The sequence below is a fragment of the Xyrauchen texanus genome, chromosome 38 (assembly GCF_025860055.1).
Source record: "Xyrauchen texanus isolate HMW12.3.18 chromosome 38, RBS_HiC_50CHRs, whole genome shotgun sequence".
Classification (NCBI taxonomy): Eukaryota; Metazoa; Chordata; class Actinopteri; order Cypriniformes; family Catostomidae; genus Xyrauchen; species Xyrauchen texanus.
Window position 1 is genome coordinate 20,788,748 of NC_068313.1, and position 12,020 is coordinate 20,800,767.

General features: G+C 36.9%; 1 protein-coding gene across 2 annotated transcripts in view; it reads right to left on the reverse strand.

The window, feature by feature from the left end:
* mcamb (melanoma cell adhesion molecule b) overlaps window positions 1-12,020 on the reverse strand; it is a 68,499-nt gene that overhangs the window by 23,523 nt on the left and 32,956 nt on the right. The window lies entirely within an intron of this gene.

Below are 12,020 nucleotides of genomic sequence, written 5' to 3' on the forward strand. Positions count from 1 at the left end.
ACAGGGCCATCGATAAATAAAACGTGCTATTGTCATGTTGATATTGTTATTCGTGTAAACCTTTATAACCACGGTCCAAGATTAACCAAGATAAACAATCTCAATTACATATTTTATTATTATTATTCAAGTGTATTATCCACACCACAGTACACATTAATGTTTGTTTTCCACTACGCATGTCAATTTAAGAGGTGAAACTCGTGAAATGGCTGATCTGAGTTTAATATAGATACCCCATGTCGGAAATCAAAGTTCATAGTAGCAATATAGATAAACAGTAAAGTACATAGAGTGCACACAATATAACAATATATACCAGAAAATGGACAATACTACAATATAAAAGATATACATTATAAACAAGGCACATAATATAGACCTTAGAATTAAATTAAATTGCATTGCATAAATTGCAAGTATTAAGCTGCACTTAACAGATGTGGGTTGGATGGAGAGTCCTGGCTCCCTGAGAGTCAGAGGGTCCTAATAACACAAGCCATGAATGTCCTCCTGTTGCCTTTTCTGTTCCACCAGCGCTGGATCAGTCTGTTGCTGAATGTGCTCCTCAATCCAGCAAGCATTTCATGGAGGGGATGAGAGATATTGTCCATGATGGTTAATAATTTGGACATCATTCTACTCTCAGCGACAGCCTCCAGCATGTCCAAGTCCACTCCAATGCATCTCCTGCTTTAATCCTGGTGCCCAGCACACCACAGCATAGAACAAGGCACTTGTGACAACAGACTGATAGGACATGTGAACATCCTGCAACACATAACAAGTGTCGGCTCTGGCCCCTTTTGTATATTGCTTCGGTGTTATTAATAAAGTCTGTCATCTATGTGAATCCCAAGGTACTGAAATGAATGTGACATCATCACGACAACATTCCGCATTCAAACATGGCCAATTTACACCAGACCAGCTTCCAAGATTGTAAAAATCACAGTGACTGACTAGTTATTCATCTACATAATTATTAGTCTCCTTGCGCAGTTCGAATGTTGACGTAATCTAATTAAAGAGATTCAAATCTACTTCCATTCCACTGGCACAGAGAGAGACTGGCTATACACTTGCCATTATATCCACAGTTTACACATACTGTACCTTTGATGAGGCAGCTGTCTTCAGTTTTCGGATTCTACTGGAAAACTGTGTTGGTTCAACTGTGTGTTCTTGTGTAAGGGTCCCTCTTTTTTATGTGTCTATTAAATCATTTGATAGTCTGTTATTGTTTGTGTGTGCATTGAACAACATAACGAAAACACAATATTCCCTGTGTTTTATACAGATTTTAAACAACATATTGCATTCGACAGTGTGACTTGAAAAGGTAAGGGTTAAAGTTATTTCCTCATCCCCAATAATATGGATTCAAAGCATTATTTGTTCATTATCCTACTTTGAAGGATGTTGTAATGCCGCTGAATTTATGACTTCTATATCTTCTATATCAATCTTGTTTTACAGTGAATTAAGATACATTTCCTTCTTGAAAAAAGAACAACACGAAACCCACAGAGAATGTCAAATACTGTTATTTTACTTAATAAGCTTGAAAAATTGTGCAAACCGTTTAGCTTGATTTCACTGTGCAAAGTTTACAGTATATGCTCAATCTACAACTATAAGTTAATTTGAATTATGTTAGTTATAACTACTTACATAAACATCTGAACTTGTGTGTAACACAAACATCTCCTTATGGTTCTACAAGTCTACAAACAACATAGAATGGCAGTAACAGTTAGCCAGCGCGCTCTCATCCACTTTCATTCATTTCTATCTTTTTTTCATTCATGGTCCAGGGCTTTTGTAGATCAGTGGTTAGTTTTACCAATCAGAAGTCTGCATTATTTATTTTTTTTTTTACTTTTCTTGGTGCAAAGGTCAAAATGGCAAATGTACCTTTTTAAATGAATGTCAGGTGCTAAAATAACATAGAATTATAGTCCTTCCCAGGAATATACTGTAACGTCTGTTGTTGTTTATGCTTGGGGACTTGCTATTGGCTGTTGTAACAGCTGTCGCACTCACTTAACGCTTCCCAGACACCTAGAGCTGGACCTTCTTTCTGAGCTTACAGACGTGACAGAAACACGCAATGACGGATTAAGTATGCCTGCAATTTCGTGTGAAATCCAACCTGACAGCTCTAAATAAAAATTATTATTGTAGGCTTTCCGGAGAGGACAGGGCTTTTAACATGGATTTTTATGCACTCACTCAAGTTGATTGATCAAGTGAGTTGATCTAGCAGCTGGTTGTGAAATTTCAGACAAAACCGTAGCATCACACAGTTTTAATCTGTCGTGGGAAAAGGAGGTTGTCTGTTTTTGTGCAAGACGATAAATTAACGGTGTATATAGGTGAGGTCAGACAAGCTTAATCAACAACAATCAACAACAGCGATGCACCATAACATGAAGTGATGCAAGAGGAGGGCAAAAATAGATGGCATGTTTTCTGTTGAGGCAAGTTAAGCTGTCTATTTTCGTCAGTCAATATAAAGTGTACAATGACAATGATCTCGCATTAGCATTTGGACTAGCCTACGCAAAACTGCCATTTACCACAGGCAATACTTTCAAAGAAATTGCGAGTAAAATTGCCCTAAAATCTTCTGCTTTCAAGAGACTTTTGAATGAAATACTGGATGGACCGTCACATATTAAAACAAAATTACCAGAGCGGACATGTGAACTGATCACACGACTGTCCTAGTAATATTATTGAAAATGTCAGTTTTTTTTATATATATATATATGTAAATGATATAAATGGCATTTAAACAAAAATGTCGGTCTGAGTCAGATCATTTAAAAAAAGGCAACATAAAAAACAGCCTGTACCATCTGCTAGTCATTCTGGCATGTTGTTTGTTTGTTTTGTGAGGAAAATGTTGGCTAACAATTTACAGTGAAGGTGTACAGTATAATCTGGACTCATATTTCAGATTGATTTTGCACCAATGCTCCTCTTCAAATCTATTGTAAACAGCCTTCCTTCCCTCAATGTAGTCCTGCTGGCATTACAAGTGGATCATTGAGTATGAAGGATGCTTTCACATTACACAAATCTGATTAGTTTCCTCCAACAAAGGCATTTCCTGTGCATTAGTGACATTAGCACAAGACTGAAGTTCTTTGTTGTGGCCATCAGACATCCATCTTATTCATTGATGACAACAAGGAAAAAATCTTGCTTTTCTTTAAACAACATAACACCTTGTTTCTGAAGATTCTGAAGACTCGTGTGGTGATGAGGCTAAATGAGCCCTCCATTTCAGACTAAATGTATTAAATAAGCATCTAATGACTGAGGTCAAATGATGAGAACATGACTGGTAATGCTGAACTGCGGCTTAATGGATTGAAGACTGAGATAGCAGATTTCAATGTATGTATCCAACAGGTCCACAATTTATTAAGAGCTAATTTTCTAAAGCTATTTATGCTTTAAATGCTTTCTAAAGCTAAAGTCATTTATGACATAATATAAATCATCAAAATCATCTATGAGCATAAAAATCCAGAATTAGGCATCATTACAACTACAGTATTATTACCCTTGAAGAAACCCAGGTAAATTTCTTCTGATTACAAAGATGAAATGAAACAGATAAGACAAAAATAATAGTGTACTCAAATATCTTGTCCAACAAAAATAGGTCTTCAGACAAGTGAAGGTCTGCCAAGATCCCAAAGCAGCAACCAAGCTGAACATCATAACATGCTTTAATTATAGTTAATAGGAGAATCTGACACACTCCAAGAAGTTCAGCTGTTTAAAGATGTCCCTTTTTGTGTGGAAAAGCTCTCAGACTAAACTAAATGGCCAAAAAAATCAACAGTCGTGTCTAAAAAGTGGAGATAACCATTCCAGATATTTGTTTGTTTTCATTTATCAAACAATTTCTAAAAATAATATATATATATATATATATATATATATATATATATATATATATACATACATACATACATACACACACACATTAAATTTAGCCATTTTTAAAACCCTGTTACCAACATTTGGATCATGTTTACATCCAATTTTAAAAACCTGATTTTTGTGATTTTGTAATTTTCATATTACATAGTATGCAGTATGCCCCAAAATTATGATATTGTTGTATGATTTTAATTGTTGGATACAGTCAAAAAATATCTTGAAAGGTGGTAATCAAGCAGATATTTGATGTGAATTTGGCAACAGTATGTCAGTAGTTCTGCTGCTGAAATCTGGTCCGTGCTTACTGAAATTCGAACCACTGCCCCCAGTGGTCGAAGCTGGAAGAGTTGTTAAACGTATGAGCATGTGTAAACTCCAGTTTCTGGGTGAAATGTCCACAGAGTGGCACCAGTTTTTAGTTTGTAAATAATGTAATACAGTCAAAAGGAATGAATATTTTATTAACCCTACACCCAAACCCCAAACCATTTTAGAGCGAAAATGCAACCTCTGAATCATGCTTCCCACTGTTTAGCCTATGTGAAAACAATTACTTCCTGGTTTACATGGGACTGGAACCCATGTCAGTAGCCCCTCTGGCAAACTGGAAACGTAAACATGTACTTTATGAACTGATGCAAAAAATGTCTAAGGGGATGGTGAGTTGTGCTTATCCGTAATTCTGCAGAAGATTTCAGTCAATTTCAGAGTATGTTTATATTCGGAAGCAACATGTTAATTTCCCATGTGATCGTGTTGGTTTAAAACTAGCTCACTTTAATGCTAGGTTAATTTTATTTGAGATAATTGTTGATATAATTTATCCAATAATTCTCACAACAAAAACATGCAATTTTTGGAAATGTGACCAATTTACTCTATTCGTAGATAGAGGAAGTACTCATTTTAAAGCACAAGTGCTAGATAAAATTTAAGACATATAAAACTGAAGGGAACTGAGACAGAGATGTTTTTGTCTGTGCTTCGGACAAAAGACTTTGATGGCTGGAAGAGTAAACATAACTCAAGGATTACAAACTACACAACAAAGCTGTGACACGTGCCTGTAGGTCCTATTTGAGCCCGACATTATGCAGCTGTTCCTACTCTTTACCTTCACACCAAGTCAACCAGAAATAAAGCCTTTTGCCGAGACAAATGGGAGAGAAATAGAATCTCAAAGCAAAGAATGAATTTTTGCTCAGAAAATTTAAAGCATTTGGGACCCCATGACAAAACTGCATACCAAAGCAACAGCTTTTGACAGACAGATAACAATAATACAGACATGCACATTTACATGCAGATGCACTAAGACTTTGATGAAGCCTCCATCATCTTAAGTTTCTAATTTAATTAATTATACTGTGTAGTGGGTAGGATCATATAACTAGCCTTTCGAAAATATACAACATTTGGACACTTTGGATAAGCAAATTTGTTGTATTTGAAACCAAATAATGAAATGGCATTTGCAAACAAATCAACAAACAATTTTTGCAACCAGTTTCAATGTCAATTTTGGTGAATGTAGAAGCAAGTGTAGTTAATCACATTAACTATGAACATGTTCCACTAACATTTAAAAAAAGAAAGTGTCCAAATATGTTTTGTCTTAATTAAAAAAAAATTACATTAAATTCAAAAAACTAACAAACTTTTTTTTTTTTTTTTCCATTTTTCTTTAAAAACCTGTTTTGTTTTTTTTTTTTAAATATAGTACATGACACTTGCTTTGATATTTTGTTATATAATTTCAAGTGTGGCTTAAGTGTCAAAATAGGTTTTGTTACCACTACATACAGCATCCAACATGTTGGATGTATGAATGTGACAACCAGCTTTGCATAATCTGATTCTTTGTTTTTAATGTAACAATTCTCCAACTTGTGTCAATGTGCCAGGACACTCCAGTGTTCAATGGAATCTATGAACTCAATCTGACCTTGATGATAGTTCAACAGCTCAGTGTGGTATGGCAAGCACTCTTTACAATAAAACATGCCACAGATCATCCGGAGCATTAGGCTATGGTCTTATAGAAATCCCTTACAGCCTAGGAGGCCAACTAAGCACAAATGTGACCCACTAGTGCTTTGGAGAATAACGGGGGTGCTCCGAAATTATTAGTAGGCTTAGGGTTAGTTTATTACACCAGTAAAGAGGCCTACAAATGCACCTGTTTTTCAGTTGACTCATGTTGAAGGGAACATGTCAAATAACTCTTCCATATGCATGTCATGCTTTTTCCTTCAGAGCAGAATAGCACAACAACTCCCACAACTGTATAGTGAAACTGAAGTGCTGGATCTGCCGTATCACTCGTCACATGCTTTATATGTATGATGTTCCACAGAGTTACGGTATAAACAAACAGCTGAGGCCTACAGCAGCTCTGCAGTATAAGTTACCACATCCACTGAATTTTGGACCCCTTCTTCCAAATCACAGACATTTTTGTTTAATTCCTAATGCTGCACAAGTTTAGCTTATTAGGGTTGTCCATTTAGCCTCACAGATCAACAGAAAGTGTATCTTGTACTCTGCTAATCATGATGCTGCTACCAAGGGAGATGGTTTGTGTTTTGAGAAAATAGAGGAGAATTATTACAAATTAATATTTTTTTTTATTAATAAATAAAAACTCACTCAATTTCCACTTCCCTATAAACTTCACACGTACACTCACTTCACCACATACATGCAGGTAATACACAAAAATGGAGTCACAACACTCAGTGAACAAGGGCACCCATTATCCCAGAGCAGTTAGCGCTCTTTCCCAGCCAAAGCTCCGGGCCCTAATAGAATTAGACAACTGACGCCTCAAATCAACAATGAGGCATACACACACATATATATATATATATATAAAAAAAAGACAATTTCACAATTACCACCAAATTCAATTATACACAATTAACCCCAAAACAATAAAAAATAAACAGAAAAATAAATTACTTTTAACTACAACACATAATCTACACAACAAAATACAATCACTTTTATGTAAATCAACTTACACTTCCACTCACTTTATGTACACAACAAAAATGTACTTACAATGGGACACACACACACACACACACACACACCCAATGGATCAAAACAAAAAAATAGTAATGACACAAAACAAACTCACATAGCAGTCACAACCCAGTTGAAACAAGACGATATGGTGGCGACAACACACTGTTGATATTCCGATTCCACACTCTCCCAATGCCGAGCTCAATTGGGGTGTGGTCAGTCTGGTGTATGGAAGCAACAGGGCAAAACAGAAACCCTGTGTCAACAAAAAAATAAATAAAGGGAAAGGCATAAGGGGAAGCCAGGCCATGGTCCCAATCGTCTATCCGCTAGCACACACGGACATCATGCAACCTGTGCGCTTCAGCTAGGATAAAGAGGGAAACTCAATATAAATAGCAGCTTCTTTACAGAGGTTAGTGCATGCAGAACAATTGCTACCCACCTGATCATTAGCACGTTGGTCATTTCCACATCAACTACTCAGTTGATAAACACAGCGCTGGATGTCCTAAAATAAGAATGACACAAAAGCGTACAGCCAACAGCTCACCCTCAACGAAGCACGATTACTCCTGCATAGTTACATACCCAGATGCAGACACAGCCAAACAATAGCCCTGTATAGCTCTGATCTTTACTGCAAGGGAAATCTGCCAGCATCCAAACCAACGGCCACCAGTCAACACGCTTCCAAAAAAAAGGCCAGAAACATTCCCTATATACACACCACCTCACCTGATTCTAGTTATGTGATTGCCATTACGAATGTCCCGCAGGGCATGGCCAAATCAAATGAACAGCTATTCCTGTTACCCAAGTAACATATTACACTGATTAGCAACCACAGCAAAAAAGATCTGCTCATGAATATAAGTTTTAATAAAAATCATTTGTCCACAGTGGAGAAAAATTTATCAAAAGACTAAGCTGAATTTTACTTTATGACAGGCCTTGAAAGCATTCTTATCATAAACATCAAAATCAGGCTGTTGACGTCTATACACAGCCCCTCCAGTAAAACACTCTAAACATCTCAGCGTGCTGTCAGTCTTCTAAAAACTAATTGGAAAGAAGTCAAACAGCAGAGCAAAGAGACAGCAGGTGTACTATAATGATGAGTAGGACTCCCCATTAAAGCACTAGTGCCCGGCACTTCTATGCATCCCACCTAATTATTGCCTTGACCTTAGGATCAGAGTTTCTCTTTAAAACGCTTTAATGGATTTTGTGTTGTGTGAGTTCCTGTACTTTAGCTCAGGCTAGTGACTGACATGGACAGACTGTTGGAAAGCCTTAAGAAGGAAGTCTGAGCTATATGCCAGTGCTGAAAGAATTACAAATCTTCTTTTATGTTACTTTTGAAAAGGAGCAAGATCTTTAAAGCTGGTGTGTATATTTTTTCAATGTTGAAATAGCTCAACATGCATATTTAGATAAAATATATCTAAACACTCTGGCTCTGTAGCTCTTTGCTCTGTTTGTTTGGGTATCCAAACCAGCCAAACACAGCAACACTGACTCATCTAATGGTGTGAGTTGAGACGGACAAGGCAGGACAGGACATTGAAAGTTCTGCTGCGTAAACTGGGCTGTGCTTACAAAAACTCGAACCACTGCCCTCAGTGGCCGAAGCTGGAAGTGTTGCTGAGGTGAAATGTCCACAGGATGACTCCAAAAACTAGTTTAATTTTTAGTTTTAAATGATGTAACAGTGAACAGGAATACATATTAACCCTACTCCCTAACCCAAAACCCAACCCTAAACCTAATCTTCAATTTATTAAACATTTTATTTTAGAGTGAAAATGCAACCTCTGAATCACACTCAGTGATCCTCTCTCTCACTCTGTTCACACACGGTATCTCCACAGGGAAAGGTAAGGGCATTTGAAATGATGCATTAATATCTAATGGTTGATGGTGCTTGTAACTAATTCCGCAGAATGGGGTCGATTTCAGCGTACATGAACGTTCGGAAGCAGCATTTCGATCATCCGTGTGTATGGAAGCATATGGGTAGCAATATTCAGTTTGACATTTAATATGCAAAATGACAATGCAATATGCAAAATGACAATGCAATATGTAAAATGGCAATGCATTCTGTATTTAAATTTACATTTTACATTACCATTCTAGCAACGTTTGGTGCAAAATGAAAATGAAAATGAAATAACATAATTTACATTTGCCATTTCATACACTCGTTTTAATATGCATTATTGAAACGCTTTATAAGTTGCAAAATTAAAATGAAAATGTATTACAGAAATGATTAGATATGTGTAATATGTTCAAGCAAAAACTGTGGCAAAATGATCATTCAAATATTATTTTTCTTAATTGCATTTACACTCACAGTCAAGACACTTGCGATTGCTTTTTCATTAAATGTCCCACAATGAATGTAGCAAAATTCAATGTGCACATTGAAAATGCATTCCGAGCCGATCACGCCCCTGCCCTGCCCCCTCCCGCCCTGTCAATCACTGCATCAAGGCGGGGCTCGGCAACAGGTAAACATAACATGTTATGGCTATGTTATGTGTTTTGAGCTTACAGTCTATGGTTTTGAGGTGTTGGAAAAATGGCGGCGGCAGAGCTAATACGAGCGTTAAATTCACTAGCAGATGAAGTGGAGCGTGAACAGAGAAACGGTAGTATTTCTGAAGATTATTACGAGTATGTAGGTGATAGAACCAGTACGTTGTTGGAACGTCTGGGAGAATTTTCTGCCTTATCAGATGCAGCTGTAAAACTCTCTCACACACTCCCAGAGTGACCTGCAACCCAAGAGTCAGCCTGTTAAACCCCCACCAACAACCTCCAAGATTAATTAAGATAAAGAGGTGCATGTACAAGAGCATCACAGACCCAGAACCTAGTCTTTATGGGTGAATATACAGTATTAATGTTTCACTAAAAAAGTTTTGACTTAATGTGTCAAGCATTCTGCTCATAAACACACAAAAAATTGATGCAATCATACAACTGAACTGCCTCTCTGGAGTGAATTTTAAGAATGATCTCTGTGGACTGTTCCCCCATGCCTCCTCCCATGATCTTCCACTTCCCTTCCATCCGTTTTCCCATGTCTGAGACAAATCATCTCCATAGGCTCATGGCGTGCTTAGGCAAAAATAGCTACTGATTTCTGGGGTATGGGAACAACCAGCAGGACATTATTTATGCTGCATTTATTGTGATGTCACAGAGTTCCATGACTTGCCCTGAGAAGTAGGGGACAAGTGATGGAAACCTCTCATTGGTTGAGCAGATCTTAGTTCTAAAGAAGCAATTGCTGCCGCCAATGTGATGGAGCTCCAGAGAGTAGCTCATTCCTTTTTTAGTGGGCTTGAAGCTGGCATGACACAGGGTTCCACATCACAAGCCTCCAAGGGTGCCAAAGGACCTGCATTCACCATTTGAGACACAATGAATGTGTGGGAGAGATTTTAAAGACTTAATTCAACAGATGAAAAACTTTCTTAAGTAAAACATCTCTAGAAATGTTATGTTGTGATGACAGAAAAAGTGGAAGCCTCATGTTGTAGGCCAGAATAATCTAAACAGAAAATCATAGAGAGGACTGGTTTACCCAGGAGAAAAAAGCACCTTAAAAATAATCATCAAAGTGGCTGATACGTTTTGCGCACTTTTGAAGTCATACGATAGCTTTGAAACTGTAGCTTTCCAAGCGACAAGTTACTCAAAACTTAAAGTAGTTAAACAGTCAACAGTCAAGATAGTTAGCTATAAATCAAGCTACTAACAAAAAGTAGCTAGATTGAAGTAGATTAAAGAAGAAAATATCTACAGATATTTAACAATCGGATAATATTATTTAACTATGCAATCAGTTATTTATATTTAATTACATTCCCTTATGAAAATGAACCTTGGTTTTACTACAGTAACTGTAGTTTGACCATGGTTTTGGTAGTCTAAAAGAGACATCAGACACGAGACATGTTAGGCCAGTCGGGTTGCGTGGTGTAAGCTGTTTGGTCCTTTGACATGTAATCTGGTAGCCAATTAACTTGCGTCTCTCTCTCTTTGTGTAACATTTAAGTTGCTCAGTTTTGCAGAGAAGCTGGTTTCACTGAAGTGCACTGCATGATTTACTGTATTTCTCTGAAACCCACCTCCACCCCAGCTTCACATGTCTAGATCTGTTACTTGGGGATTGTTTGTTATTATGTCTATTTGTGCAGCAGCATATCAAACATGATCAATGCAGCATGTCTTGCGTTTTGTCTAACTGTGCAGCAGCAGAAACCTGTTCTCATGCTTAATTCAGTATGTCTGTGTATGTTCTAGAAGTAGCAAATCTCCATACTTACTCTGCAGCACCAGCAGTAGCAGCAGTGTAGCACATCTAGTCCACCAAGGCCAATATCCTATCAATATGTTATACACATATTTATATGCTAAATCTTTCCGAGAGTTGTCATGACTGAACTATAGAGTTGTCATGACTGAACTATAGAGTGACAACATTAAATAAAAAAATTATTTATTCTTAAAGTACATTAATAAACTAGAAAGCACCCTATTTTATAGGACTGAATTAAAATATAGTGGTAAACAGCAGCAATACACTAAATATTTTGCTTCAAAAATAGTATATATACCTTTAGCATAGTACCTTTAATGTTGTGCAGGGCTCATGTGAACTAGTTCATTTACATGAACCATCTGAAAGAACAGACTTGCTACAATGAATCGGAGATCTCAACATTAAATATAAGGGAATGTTTATTTTAACTAGTTTTTTAAATGAACGGCCAAAAGAATGAATTCATTTAAATTATTTGTTTTTCCCAGCACTACACAAGAGAGAGGGGATAGTTTAGGTAAGTGTGTTTGATTATCAACTCTTCATTGCTGTGTTCGCAGTACAATGTGGCAGTACAATGTGACAAATGTAGCTTTTTGCTATGCTACAGTGCTATCTGTTGGAAAATGTAGCTCGTTACTGAAAAATGTAATGAAGTAAGTAGAGTCACTACTTTAAGTTAACT